This window comes from Moschus berezovskii, chromosome 20, assembly GCF_049115385.1.
Source record: "Moschus berezovskii isolate FMDL1 chromosome 20, NW_MosBer_1.0, whole genome shotgun sequence".
NCBI classification, from domain to species: Eukaryota; Metazoa; Chordata; class Mammalia; order Artiodactyla; family Moschidae; genus Moschus; species Moschus berezovskii.
In genome coordinates this window covers 22,265,365-22,279,845 of record NC_142479.1, presented here as the reverse complement: position 1 = coordinate 22,279,845, position 14,481 = coordinate 22,265,365, and the positions used below count along the sequence as shown (strand labels likewise).

General features: G+C 44.4%; 1 protein-coding gene across 2 annotated transcripts in view; it reads right to left on the bottom strand.

Moving 5' to 3' along the window:
* Positions 1-6,412: 6,412 nt before the first annotated feature.
* Positions 6,413-14,481, bottom strand: part of LOC129539289 (uncharacterized) — a 67,326-nt gene continuing 59,257 nt past the window's right edge. Inside the window, exon 6 of one of the 2 annotated variants that reach the window (XM_088828635.1) lies at positions 6,413-11,732. The gene's annotated coding sequence lies outside the window, so the exon portion shown is untranslated. The remainder of the gene's footprint in view (positions 11,733-14,481) is intronic. The other variant, XM_088828636.1, reaches the window with a different exon arrangement.

The window sequence follows — 14,481 nt, the reverse complement described above, 5'->3', positions numbered from 1 at the left end:
CCCCTACCTGGCCAAAAAAAAGAACCTGGGTCCCTGCCCAGGAGGAAGTCCTATAGAAGCAGTCAGACAACAAACCTGGTAAGGACTGTAGAAGAGGCCTGAGTTAACTGCTACAAGGACCCAGTGGGAGACAGGCAGCAAGGGGGCCTCTGGGAAGCCTTTCTAGAACTCTACTTTCTAGTCCAAACCAGTAATTGCTCTGGTAACTCTGACCTTTTTTTCACTGGGCAACCCCTTCTCCCCCTTGTAACACAAGCACTCCCTAAAGAGATTGAGAAAACTCCCCCAAGGGCAGGGGAATTATCCCTAAGCCTGGCTCAGAAAGACTTATTGAAAGAGTGGGTAAATTACTGTCCTTGGGGATAATTGCCCAAATATACAGAAATGAAGAAAAAGAAAATATGTTCAGAAAGTGCATGCAAAGAAAAAGGAAAATTATAAACCAGCCTACCAGTAATCCTTGTCATTTGGCCAGTAGAGCACATGCATTTTTCCACTTTGAATAACACACATCCATGCTCTGCCTTTACTACTATTCAAGCAACAATAACCAACATTATACCAGCTTCCCTGGTGGCTCAGTCAGCAAAGAATCCACCTGCACTGCAGGAGACCTGAGTTCGATCCCTAGCTCAGGAAGATCCCTTGGAGAAGGAAATGGCAACCCACTCCAGTATTCTTGCCTGGAAAATTCCAAGGACAGAGGAGCCTGGTGGGCTACACTCCAAGGGGTAGCAAAAGTCAGACATGACTTGGGGACTAAACCACCCATCCAACCAACATTTCTTTAGCTTTAGGGGTGCCAGGCACTTGAGATACATTATCTCACTTAGTCCTTACAACAACTTTCTTTTACAGATAAGTCAACTGAGCCTCAGAAGGTAACCAATCCAAGGTCACACAGCTAATCAGAGCCTGGAAGCCTACTTTTTAATTCCCAAATGCCTGGTAGTCTCATGCCCACAGGCAGAAAAGATCTTTACAGGCTTTCTAATGTTGAGTTCTGCCTGCCTTATCTGCTTTTTCGGGTAAGTCTCCCTCAGGCTAAATCTAGCTCTATCCAAGGCAAGATGAAATATCTGACCTATAGGACACAACAGGTCCAAACCGGCCAGCTCAGTGATAACTCTAACCTTTTCTTTGCCAGCCTTGTGCCTCTGCTCAGTCACTCAATGTCCGACTCTGTGCGACCCCACGGACTGTAGCCCGCCAGGCTCCTCTGTCCATGGCATTTTCTAAGCAAGAGTACTGGAGTGGGGTGCCATTTCCTACTCCAGGGATCTTCCCAAGATGACTCCCTAACTCCCCCTGGTTAAACAGAAACTTCCAGAGTTCCCTCCTATAACCAGGGCCCCAGAAGGTCAGTGATGCTTCCTTTTTTAAACTTCTCTCCCTCATGTGGTTAACATTCTCTCTGGTACTATTTCTTTATAATATCATTGAGAAATAAGAACAGAATGAAACCTGAGCCCTGGGCATGTCTCATCACCATGGAAACAACTTCAAGCCTGAGTGCCTCCAGGACATGTGGGTACTGTTCGTCCAATGGGTGTGGAAATAAGGCTCTGGGAACTAGACAAAGTTAAAACAAGCCCCTGTTGGCCTAGTGGCAATTTTGGTAATAAACACCATGTTCAACATAGGATTGTATCAGCAGCCACATTATCAACCTATATCCTCCATTCCTGACACTGTGCTGGTTTGGTACAGAACATACCAGTCAAATGAACATCAGCTCAAATTATCCTTCTTTTGTGAAGGGATGTTTGAAACTCTATTAAGGTGGCTCAATGACTGTGGTAGGAGAAAAAAAATGTAAACAGCAAAAAATTTCAAGAACATTGTGTAGATGATTTTTCACTTCTGGGAATGGGAAACCAAAGTTTTCCCAAGAGACTCCATATTAAAGTCATAAATAAAGCATCCCTGATTCAACTGCTTGGTCGGTGGCTGTGCTCTGGAAAAGTGGCTCAGAATCAGAGGCGGGCAATCCTGGGGAGGCTGGGGAGGTGAGCCCGTCTGAGAACATTTTGCTTCCCTCACAAGCTGACCGCACATCAGTCTCGGGTGTAAGGATAGCAAGCAAATTTTGCTGTATGGAAGATGACCAAAGATGGGTACATTTCAAACAGGATCCTGAAATGCAAGGATGCTTTCCTAGCTGATACCCTTTCTTTTTTAAAGGTACACACTCTCCTCTCGAAGTAAAAGTAAGTAGTATGGTACAGGGACTCCTAGTCTGATTGCCTAGGTGTTCTGGGTTCCAGTTCCAGTGACTTAACCTCCCTGAGTGCCAGCCTCCTTGGTAGAGATGGGTTGGAAGGATGACGGTTGAACCTTAAGTATCCTGTGTGCTGGGATTTCCCATGCAGTCCAATGGTTAAGACTTGGCCCTTGCAATGCAAGGGGCACGGGTTCGAACCCTGGTTGAAGAATGATGATCTTGAATGATGAGATAATATCAGGGCCAAATAATAATAATAATCCTATGTGCTAGTGGTGCCCATCACAGTGAGTTTCAATTACTCAGCAAATAAAGGACAAGTGTCATCTGCTAAGGCCTACTTGGTCTGGGCAAAGTGCCGGGCACTTTATGGCTGTTATTGATACAATAACTTATGCATGGTTTCTGGTAGCCGCAATTTACAAATGATGGAAACTAGTCCTGAGAATTTCAGTGACTTCCTCGAAGTGATCAATGCTTGTCCAACTCTTGAGACCCCATGGATTGTAGGCTGCCAGGATCCTCTGTCCATGGAATTTTCCAGGTAAGAATACTGAAGTAGTGTTTGTTTCAGCTGTACAGAAAAGTGATACAGTCATATATATATATATATATATATATATATATATATATATATATGAGTTAACAAAAGCAGTTCCCGTCTTTTGATGGGATGCTCATGGTAAAAAAAAAAAAAAAGAATACTGAAGTGGGTTGCCATTTACTTCTCCAGGGGATCTTCCCGACCCAGGGATCCAACCTGGGCTTCCTGCAATGCAGGCGAATTCTTTACCGAGTGAGCCATCGGGGAAGCTATAAGCACACAGTCAGGTTTCAAACCCCCATCTGTCCAACTCCAAAGTAACCTTCTTTTTACTTGACTTTGCTAATATCTCAGCTTGGGAGAAATCATTAGTATGATTTTAATTCAAAATAAATATAACTCAATAGTTCAGTCATAGTTTTCAAATAATTTGCTCAGGCCTTGAAAAATTCAGCTTCTCTAGCTATCCTGTCTCTCATTAACATGATCCCACATCACTTGGGAATTAGAAGAATCTTCATGCAACATGAACTTTTAATCTTTGGCTTGTTCAAACAGGCCTGGAGCATCGCCCCCTATGGCTCCAAAGAAATGTCATGTGTTAGGACACTTTAGTCACGTCCAGATGGGTAAGTTTTGGGGTTTCTTTCAGTCTGAACTGAAAGTAATACTTTTTTTTTCCCCTTGAAAGAAATAAGAAGTCATAGTACTGAAATCAATAGTCATGAAATCCTGTAAAATAAAGGTTTAACAAACTATGCTTCCTCAGTTCTAAGCTCTTGGCTTCTAACAGAAAAGCCAGGGTTTCCATTTCATGAAAAAAGAATAAAATATAAGAGAACAAAATAGCATGACATTTTGGGTGTGTGCTTAGTCAGACCTGCCAGAGAGTTTCCGATTTGGTAGTTATTCCTTTTCCCTGAACGGCAGGCTGGACCAGATATGGTGTGGACTTCAGAATCAGAATAACAATTCAGAGCACTTCCATGTATATATTTATTCTCACTGAACCTCAGTTTTTCCCTCTGTAAAACAGGGAAGCTTCAAGGGATTGTTGTGAAATTAAACAAAAAATATACATAAAGAGCAAAATACAATAGTCCTTTTTTCCCACTCCAAATTCAAAACAGACTTGAGCAGTCTGTAACGATAACAGTTATTTTAATGTCATTGACTCCTCCCTGGCGCTGGCCTAACCCTTTCCATAGATTCCTTTTTTTATGAAGGGAAACCAGTATTTGAAACCAGGTGCTCTAATTCCAGTGCTTGCCCTGTGCCCTGCTCTAGGACACGAGCCATTTATTGGGTTCAGATAAAAGGCTTTATGAGCAATTGCTTCTACAGGAAACAGCTGCCTGAGGGTCGTGGTCCCTGTGGCTAGGTATCTGGCCAACGGTAGGGAAAGCCATGCATAATCCTTTGTTCTCACTCAACACAATTAGTACCCCCGCTCATCTCCTCCCTGGGGTTAGTTTCCTGACCAGACTAGGTACATAATTCAGTTCAGTTCAGTTGAGTCGCTCAGTCATGTCCCACTCTTTGCGACCCCAAGAATCACAGCACGCCAGGCCTCCCTGTCCATTGCCAACTCCCGGAGTTCACTCAAACTCATGTCCATCGAGTTGGTGATGCCATCCAGCCATCTCATTCTCTGTCGTCCCCTTCTCCTCTGCCCCAAAGTGCTTGCTGAATAAATAAATGCAAGTTAATAAAATGATTGCTCATGGTGTAACAATTTATGGAGCATTTAATACTAACCTCTTCTCCATTCTTCTCTTACGGAAACTAACATGTTAAAGAGATTAAAAAAAAACAAAAACCCTGTTAATTCTCCACATTAATTCAGTGCTCACCAAGCACTTATTAAGGACCTCCTATTAATCAAAGAACCAAGGATTACATATGTAATTCATTACTGAGCATTAAAGAAGCAACAAAGCTCAGCTTATATTCAGCTATGGAACACACAATACTTTTCAGGTAGAATTGAGCTTTGTGGCTTTGTTTGCACTGCTTTTCTAATTTGTATCCCTCAATCCTTATTTATTAAAGTCATGGTGGGCAGACTGGGCAAGTGTCCTGTGAACCACGCTAGAATAAGGGCAGGAGAAGACAGAGGCTAACATTTGGGACACGGCGCAGGGAACCAAGAGCATAAGGTCAGATGGGCTATAATCCCTCACCCTGTCATGAGAAACCTCGGTTTCCTCATCTACAAAATGAGAATGCTCATCTGCCCTGCTCTCCCATGAACTCTTAGGATGATATGAGGAAGCACTTCCTTGTGAACATCCTACATGAGGTCATGTAAGCAAAGAGCCCAACACAGGCTCTCACGCAAACCAGGCACTCCATGAATATCCCTGCTTTCCCCTCCAATTCTTCAGGAGGCGTCCCTGGTGACTCAGCAGTAAACAGTCCTGCTAATGCAGGAGACACGGGTTCAGATCCCTGGGTCGGGAAGATCCCCTGGAGAAGGAAATGGCAACCCACTCCAGTGTTCTTGCCTGGGAAATCCCATGGACAGAGGAGCCTGATGGGCAACAGTCTATGGGGTTGCAGAGTTGGACATGACTTAGCAACAACAATCCCTTCTTCCAGCCTGATCTTCTGGACAGCTGCCCTGGTTTGAGTCTGGTCCTCTCCTGCACATGTTATCTTTTCTCCCCTCTGTGGCTGCCAAAGACAAACACAAATGAAATGGTAACAGGGTAGCCACTGAAGCAAAACAGGTCACAGGAAGGAGATAATGCATTCAAGGACAAATAAAAGTCAACTGTAGCTGAGGCCAGAATGGGTAAGTAAAAGTCCAGGAAAGCAGAGATGGTATCTCCTATTTTAATAGGAAATAGGCTTTTAAAATGTTATTACCAACATGAAAACATACAACACACACACTTGTGTGGCTTTAATATCCTCTTTGCAGTTTAGGTTGCTTGCACAAGGTGGGAACTCTGTAAGTGGTGGATGCAACCTTCTGAAAAAATGCTTTAAAATATAGAATAAACTGATGATGTTTAGGTAAAAATAACCTTGTTAAAACTGTGCTTATAATGACTGGCTATGCAAGGCTGTGTGTGTATATAGACAAGACTAGAGGGAAACGTCGGAGAAGGCAATGGCAAGCCACTCCAGTACTCTTGCCTAGAAAATCCCATGGATGGAGGAGCCTGGTAGGCTGCAGTCCGTGGGGTCGCTAAGGGTCGGACACGACTGAGCGACTTCACTTTCACTTTTCACTTTCACACATTGGAGAAGGAAATGGCAACCCACTCCAGTGTTCTTGCCTGGAGAATCCCAGGGACGAGGGAGCCTGGTGGGCTTCCGTCTATGGGGTCACGCAGAGTTGGACACGACTGAAGTGACTTAGCAGCAGCAGCAGCAGAGGGAAAGGTATTTGGGAAATAGCCAGCTGCAACGTTACAATGGTTGAACTGTCTCACCCAGTCCCTAGAACTGAATGTGAAAGTGAAGTTGCTCAGTCGTGTCCGACTCTTTGCAATCCCACGGACTGTAGCCCGCGAGACTCCTCTGTCCGTGGGATTCTCCAGGCAAGAATACTGAAGTGGGCTGCCATTTCCTTCCCCAGGGGATCATCCCGACCCAGGGATCGAACCCCAGTCTCCCGCATTGTAGGCAGATGCTTTTACAGTCTGAGCCACCAGGGAAGCTGCCTAGAACTGAATAGATGTTTACTATTTGTTCAGTGAGTGAGAAAACTTGCTTTTCCATATATGGTAACTATGCTTATTTCCCTTTGTTAGTCAACCATTCAGAGGTAATGCTGCCTCTTTTTGACATTATTTTATTGATTCACCTGTTTTTTTTCCCCTTGGCATAATGCAATTCTATCTCCAAAGAAAATTGGTGTAAACAAAAAAGGTTGCAGAGACTAACATGGGGCTTAGTAGACAGAAATGATAAAGGTCACTCCTGCATTTCTGATCTCCAAATCCAGGAGAAGTGTTTATAGATAAGCAGGAGACCTGATTTTTATTCATTAATCAGCCAAGTGTCCTTAGAGAAAATAACCCCCTAGGGCCTCAGTTGACAGATCTGTGAATGGGCTTAGACAGACGACCTCCTTCTGACCTTTCAGTTACTTTTATGTGTTAAATGTCGAGATAAAACATTTTGGGTCAATTAAGACAGAGGAGCCTGCAAAGAATTCATATTTGAAAACTTTATTTTCTCAAATGAGCACCAACACAGATTGGAAATATGACAGAAACAATGTACTTTTCTCTAATACTGAATCACTATGTACAAATACAGGAAATGGTGAAGACAAATCACTTGAAAATAATTTTCTTTGTTATTGAAGCAAAGTGACCTGAAAATGCCACTAAAAAAATAATAATAATAAAGATAAAAGAAAAACAAAACCCAACAAATACAGTTTGTAAACACAAGCATAAATAGGCAGAGTCTGTATTGAAAGATAGTCTCTGCAGGTTGGAAAAGGGAACTGACTCTCATCACTTTCACCCAAATGTTATACAAAAACATACAGGCAGGTAGAATTTGATACTATGAGAACGGCTTGTTTCTTCTTGGCTTTATCTTTCACTGCTGGCTGATTTCATGACGCTATCTTAATTTTAAATATTAAATATTAATATATCTCTTTCCTCGACCTAGACCACTAGCATGTTTTCTCATTTGAGGCAGACTCATTTTAAAAAAAAAATATCTAAGTTGATTGTGTTCAATATTTGATTTCCCAGCCTCTTCCTGAACCTGAGGCAATGTGACCTTAAAAAAAAAAAAGCTATTTACCTACAAAATATGTGTATTATTTTATTGACATTCTTTTCAACCCAAACCAGTTTAATGTTTAACATGATGTGGCTTCCACAACAACTGGAGCCCTGGGTCCATCAAGAGTACCCTCACCTCTCAGTGAGGGACATAGCTGTGACTCGGCTGGGTCTTCACAAACAACAGATTTCCTTTACAGTCTGTAAAAGCTGAGCACGCAAAGACAAAGGAGCAAACGTGCAACAGCTCCGTACTCGGGGGAAACGAACTCCTCGAGGGCTGTGCTGTTGGTCCACGCAGAAACAAAACCAGCAGAGAGAAAGAGAAGAAAAATCTTCTGTGCCCAAGGTGTAAACTGTAGGTACAGTGTCCCCCAAAAAATGAAAACCACAGGCACGATGCAAAGTGCTTTACACACACACACACATACACACACACACACACGCAGGCACGCACACGGGCGCGCACACACACAAACAATTAAAAACAAGACTCCAATCTGTTGGAAATTCTTCCAACAAGAGGAATCACTCTAAGTTGTTACTAAATTTATTTATTTTCTTTTCTGGCCAATAGCGGTACAAGAAAATACTTCAGTTCTCAACCTGGTAACGTACTGCAGAGTCTGCTCCATTAAGAAATACAGAGGCATTGCTTCATTTATTGCCTCTGTCCAGACTAAAGTGATGGAGATCATTTTTTTTTTTCCTTTCCTTTTCTTTTGCAAGAGTATACTGGTGATCACTGTTTCCCTTAAAATATACTTCAAGAAATGCAGAGGAAACTAGAGAATTTAAAAATGAAAATAAAAAGTGCTCTCAGGGGATCTGAGAAAACAGCACCAAATATATTATTTAAAAAATTAAATATTATTTACAAAAGTATATTTCACAAGCAACTGTTTCTTATATATCCTCTTGAAAATCTTTTTATAAAGGGGACACCTGTCTTTCACACACTAGTAAATCTGATCCACCAGTAAAGTCTGACTCTACCCTATCTCCGTCATCTTGCTGTCTGGGGAATTGGGCAGGCCCAGCTGACGTTCTGTGGACACTTAGCTCGGCTGGGTTGGATACACATCAAATCAACCCATCAGCGGCCTGAGACTAACATCTGAGCAGGCTGGGTGTGATCCAGGGCCGCCCACGCCATATGACCTGGGGAGGCACGAGGGAGATGGAACGAGAATCTGCCGGCTGGACTTCAGCTGCAAAGGCAGGCAGCTGCTGGCTGAGGTCTAGCACATCATGCCTTTTTCCTTTCCCCTTCTCCCTTTCCCTACTCCGGGCACCCCACCTAAGCTTTACCATCGAACTCCAGTTCCCCAAACCCACCAGAGGTGAACGGGTGAGGTCTTTGGTTATGCTCCGAGTCCAGAATTTGGTGAGGAAATTAAAAAATGAACCGACGGAGGCATCTCCCTCACTCAGCTGCGGTCTCTCTGATACTGCCGGACATTAGTACACAAGCCATGAATGGAGCTCAAGTTATAAGAAGCACTTCTGGTTCTTCTTAGGGAAAGCCTAATGAGTTGGGTTTTTTAATCCTTGTCATTATGGAAAAACCAGCATTTTGTTCAGCTCTCTCGCACCATGTGCCCACTGGATGCTCAATGGCTAGTCATTTAAATTAAAGCAAAACAAAACACCAGAACCCGGGTCTTACTGGAGCCTACTCTGATCCATGCAAGAGTCAGAGGCCCCATCCCCAAGGATGAACAGTGGCACTTCGGTCTCCTCTGCCCCTTGAACATTCTAGAGCACCTCATGTCCAGTTCCTCTATGACCATGCTTGGTTTTTACACAACTACATGTTCCCCCGACCCTGACCCTGCCTGTTTTCTTTTCCTGGAAAGGATTATCAATAGCCAGGACATTCCCTGAGTAAAGGGGCTAATCAAAACACAGAAATGAGAGCCACTACCTTCAGCAGAGATGCAGAGGGAATTTATGATTTCTGGGCTGGCAAACCAGCTTAGGAATGTAAAAGTTGAAAATGACTTTGTTTTTTTTTAATTGAGATCTTGGGCCTGGGAGCCAGAGGAACTGTTTCTCTGGGATTGGAAATGAAAGACTTCTGAATTTCGGTCTGCTTTTTAGTAACGTGGAGAGAACAACTTAATCTCCCAGGATTGCTAAAGCACCGAACAATGTGGGCCAAGAAGCTTTTGGGAACAAAATTTGGTTTTGCAGAACCCTCTGTGTCTCACAGAGGCTGTCTGCTGCTAAACGCGGGGCTACCTGGCTTCCCGTTAGCTCTCCGCCCAGCACTGCCAGGGCAGGACCATGCGCATCTCAGGCCCACAGAGACGCAAAAAGGCATTTCCACGACAGACTCACACTCTCTGGTAATCTGGTTCCATTCTGAAAACGTCCCGGGTTGGCTGCTTTAATCTTGCTTAACAATTTTATAGGTTCTTGTCTCCTTCAACTCACTCTTTTGTGACTTTTAAGGTGAATTTTTCTATAGGATCAGCCTACTGGGAGAATGAGATGCTGAGAATTACCTAACATAACCTACACATATCTTAGCAATGATAATATTTTCAATCTAAGCAATGAAATTATCTCAGTTAAATGAGTTGCGGTCATGCACTGCGTACTGGCTAAATTGCTGTAGAACAGACTTCACAGTGTTGATTAAATGCAACAAACTCCTCTCTCTTGAGCCTCGCAGAGATGCGTTCCCCACTTCCCTAATATAATGAGCTTTGGATGGGGAGGCCGGGGGTGGGGTGTAACACTGGAATTTATAACTTGCCGTCTGACACCAAATTGAAGAGTTTCCCGTTGCTGGATCACACGGACAGATTTCTCTCCACACAAAAACATTCAAGTACAAAGAGAACGAGCTAGGGGCATGAGGAATCTACCGGCCAGGTTATCACTAAACTCGAAGCCTTGGGACTTTGTTTTCCACAACTACAATGACAGAACTGGAGGAAAACACCCAAAAACTCATACGCATGAAGAACTGCTGTTCTCAATGAAGCCAATGCATCCCCCCCAGCCCCCCGCAAAAAAGATGCACTTAACCTGTAACAGTTCAAACCTAAACTATTCCAGGCTCTGCCCCACCCACCACCCTCCTTGCCACAGTGCTCTTCTCTTATGAAGGATCAGAAAAAAAGGTCAGTTGCAATTGCTAACTGGTTCTACTCTTTTATTTTCTCTGGCCCAAGATCAAGGCCATTTCTGCAAGAGCTCCCCAACTGTACCTTCCTTTGTTCCCTGTTATACTCAATCACTGATTTTTTTTACTTGATTGCTGGTCAAAGCCTTTGGGATATTTGCGTCTCACACACATTGCGAATGACAGTCCCCTTTTCTGTCACCTACAGTGGCTGAAGAGGCAGAGATCACCCAGAGGAGCAGTGAGGCATCAGTCATCAAAACCTTCCGGGCTTTTTCCCAAGTCATCCCCTGCTGCCAGGACACCGTCTCCCCCCCAACCCCCCACCAGCTCGGGCCGGGAGAACCAGGCCAGCCCCCTGCCCCGCCAGCGAAGATTAGGGGCCATCCTTCTCGCACTCTCATTTGCTAACCTGGCACATTTGGTGTCAGGAACAGAAGCTTCTGATCAGAGAGAATGCAGTCATGAGGTATTTTTTTTTTTTTCCTCTTTGTCCTCTTAGACAAGTCGATTATTTCAAGCCTAAGTTCCCAGGTCTCCAGGAGCAGCACAAGTCTGTTCCTACCTCTCTCCTCCCATGCCCTGCCCACCCGGGACCCTCACACCCCCGGGCTGGGCCACTGGGCTCCTGCCCAGCGGCCTTCGGGCAGCTCTTCAAGGACCCTGGGGCCTTTGTCAAAGTGGGCTGCCGCCGTGCGGGCAGGCGTCTGTTCCTTTTGTTGTTTTGTTTTTTTCAGCCAACACTAGAACAGAGAGAGAAGCCAGGATCAACTCACAAACAGATACAAAGCAAAGAGACAGAGAGACAGCGGTTTAGAGGCCGGTCACCAGAAAGATGGTGTCAGGGTGGGAGAATGCCCCAGATGGCAAGGCCCCTAAATGGATGGAACCAAGTGTTCAGTCACTCTCTCACGCTTGGGTAGAATGTTCGGTTGGATGGCATTCACGTGGACGCTGGGTTGGCTGGATGCTCTCCCATCAGTCCCAGCCATTGTCCTTGATCATGTGTGCTAGCTCAATGATGTATTTGCCTTCTTTATATTTCTGGCTGCTTTCAAAGGCGTGTTCCTACGGAAACATAAAAGAAGAGAAGACACTGAACGACCAAAGATGCGCAGGTGACTTCTGGCGAACGGGAGCAAAGGCAGGGCCATTGACAGGCCTCGGGGCCTCTGAAGTCTGGCCCCAGCCTCACTGAGAAGGCCCGCCGCTCAAGGGCGCCATGTCCCCTTGGCTTAACTGCAGGACTGAGGCATCACCAGGGCTTTCTCCATATTTACAATAGAATGTAAATATTTTTAAATTTAAGTATTCTAAATATTTTCTCAGCATTTGCAGTAGAGTTCCTCTAGCATCTTTGCTCAAACGTCATCATCGCAGTAAGGTCTTCATTGAAAACCACAGCCTCCCCTGCAGCCATCCCCCTTGCCCCATCGTTTCCTGCTTTACTTGTCTCCACAGCACTTAACCACATTCAAACATACAGCATAACTTGTATCTATTTTCTGTCTGTCTGTCTTGTTCACTGTATATCTGTTTTGTGTTTTGTCTGCCTTGTAAAATCTTACGGGCACTTAGTTTTTGATGTTAACCAGAAATCTGTCCTATGGAGGTATCTGTAGAATTTGTGTCAAATTTTTATTATTTTTGGGGGCTTTGCCTAGCAGCTTCTGGAATCTTAGTTCCTCGACCAGGGATTGAACCTGGGCCCTCAGCAGTGAGACCACGGAATTCTAACCCCTGGACCGCCAGGGAATGCCCACTGTGCCATTATTTTAAACCGTGCTTGTTAGGCTGAGAGAAAAGACATTGGGTGATAGGAACAAAGTGTACTGTATCGCCAACAGGTCTCTCTTTTATTTCTTATCTTGCTATTTCCATGTCAGATAGGTTAAGTTTGTTTTTCTGTCACTGCCTTCCTCCAGGGAGAAAGCAGCTGTATGAACTGCAGGCTGAAGGACCTGCCAGCCCTTGAGCCCCACTCAGCCGCGAGGCCTCCAGAGGGCAAATCCAGTACAAACCAGCTGGGAGGTGCCCATCTGAAACACAGCGCCACAGGCTCTCCCAGCTAACAAGCCCCACAGAAATAAGTCCTGCGTCAGTGTGGCATCAAGGTGATATTCTATTTGCGGAAACAGATACAGAAAGCCATCTTGGTGTGTCATCTAAAAAATAGTGGGTGTCAGGGTCATCAGATGGCGAAGCTCGATGGGCAGAACAGTTGACAAACTCTCCCTTCTGAGCCCCCCAAATCGGGAAGGAGCTAAATCCTACTGCTGATAGGTGATGGGCAGCATTGGTATCAACTGTATCTTCTGTTCTAGAGCTCAGGGGCTCTGCGTCTCAGAATGCAAGTTCAGACTCGAGTCTCTTGTTCAGAGAGGAGTCATCCCCTGTAGCAGAGAGGGGAGGGGCGCTGAGAGAAAGTGCAAACACACCACACACACACACAAATGCTATGGGCTCAGCAGTAATTTCCCTGACACCTCATTATTCCCTAGTGCCGTTTGCGTGAGTGTGATGTGTACACAACAGAGGAATATGGTTTAGGAATAAGACCTGTTGTTCCATGGTAGTGTGTTCAGAATACAGGGGGAGGAAACAAATAAAACTAGGAAAGTGACAGTGTGTCCCTATTTAAAAAAAAAAAAAGAGAGAGGGAAAAGAAAGTCAATACGCCCACCCCTCAAGCCTCAAGGCACTTGCAAAATGTCACAAGTGGACTCCAGGAGACAGAGCACTGGATCTGGAATTGACACAAACATCCCAGATTAAACTCTGCTTCTACTGCTTCCCAGCATCAAAAGCATTATTTAAGCATCTGACTTCCATTAATAGTTTGCAAAATTATAAACTTTCCATTTACAAAGTTGGGATAATTACAAGTACTTCACAGGGTCATTGTAAGGGTCAGAAAGAATAATAGAATGAAAGGTTGGAGCACTGGGCCTGGTATGTGAGAGGGGATCAGGGAATGTTTGGGGAGATGGATGTTTCTCTGTTGTCCTGTCCAGCTGTCTGATCATCACCTGTGGCTTTCCTCCCAAGTATCATGACTATAAGCATCCTGAGAGCAAGGAATGTCTGTCATTCACTTTTGTATCCAACACAAAGGCTCTTAATAAATAAAGCTTTTTCAAAGGACTGGATTTTTTTTTTTTTTTGGCCACTCTGTGTGGCATGTGGGATCTTGTAAAATTATAAACTTTCCATGTACAAAGTTGGGATAATTACAAGTACTTCACAGGGTCATTGTAAGGGTCAGAAAGAATAACAGAATGAAAGGTTGGAGCACTGGGCCAAGCAGAGATCCAACCTGTGTCCCCTGCATTGCAAGGTGGATTCTTAACCTCTGGTCTGCTAGGGAAGTCCCCAGGACTTAATCATTTTACCCGAAGTAAGGAGCCAAGCCGGCCAACTCAGGATTATTTTCTGTCTATAATCCAGCACATCTTCAAGGAATAAGATAATCAAGAAGTTGGGAAACAAAGAGGGGGCAGAACATTTCTGGGTAATCAAAACCAGAACTGAGGCCCCCAGACCACACAGAGGGGACCAGTGGCCACACAGGGGAATCAGAACGGCCAAGGCCCTTTCTCCCAGATGAACCTGTGGCTAAACATTCTCAGCATCGTGAAACACAGTGTCTAGGTTTTTCTGTTCTCATTCTAAACATTCCAAGGAAGACACGAAAGACAGAATCTAAAGGCTGTGCTCCTTCCATGGACTCTACCTGCTGCAGTTTTTATGATCTGAGTATTTTTAAACTTTATTTCAACGGAATCATACTTTCATGGCTGGCTTCTCTTGCTCAACA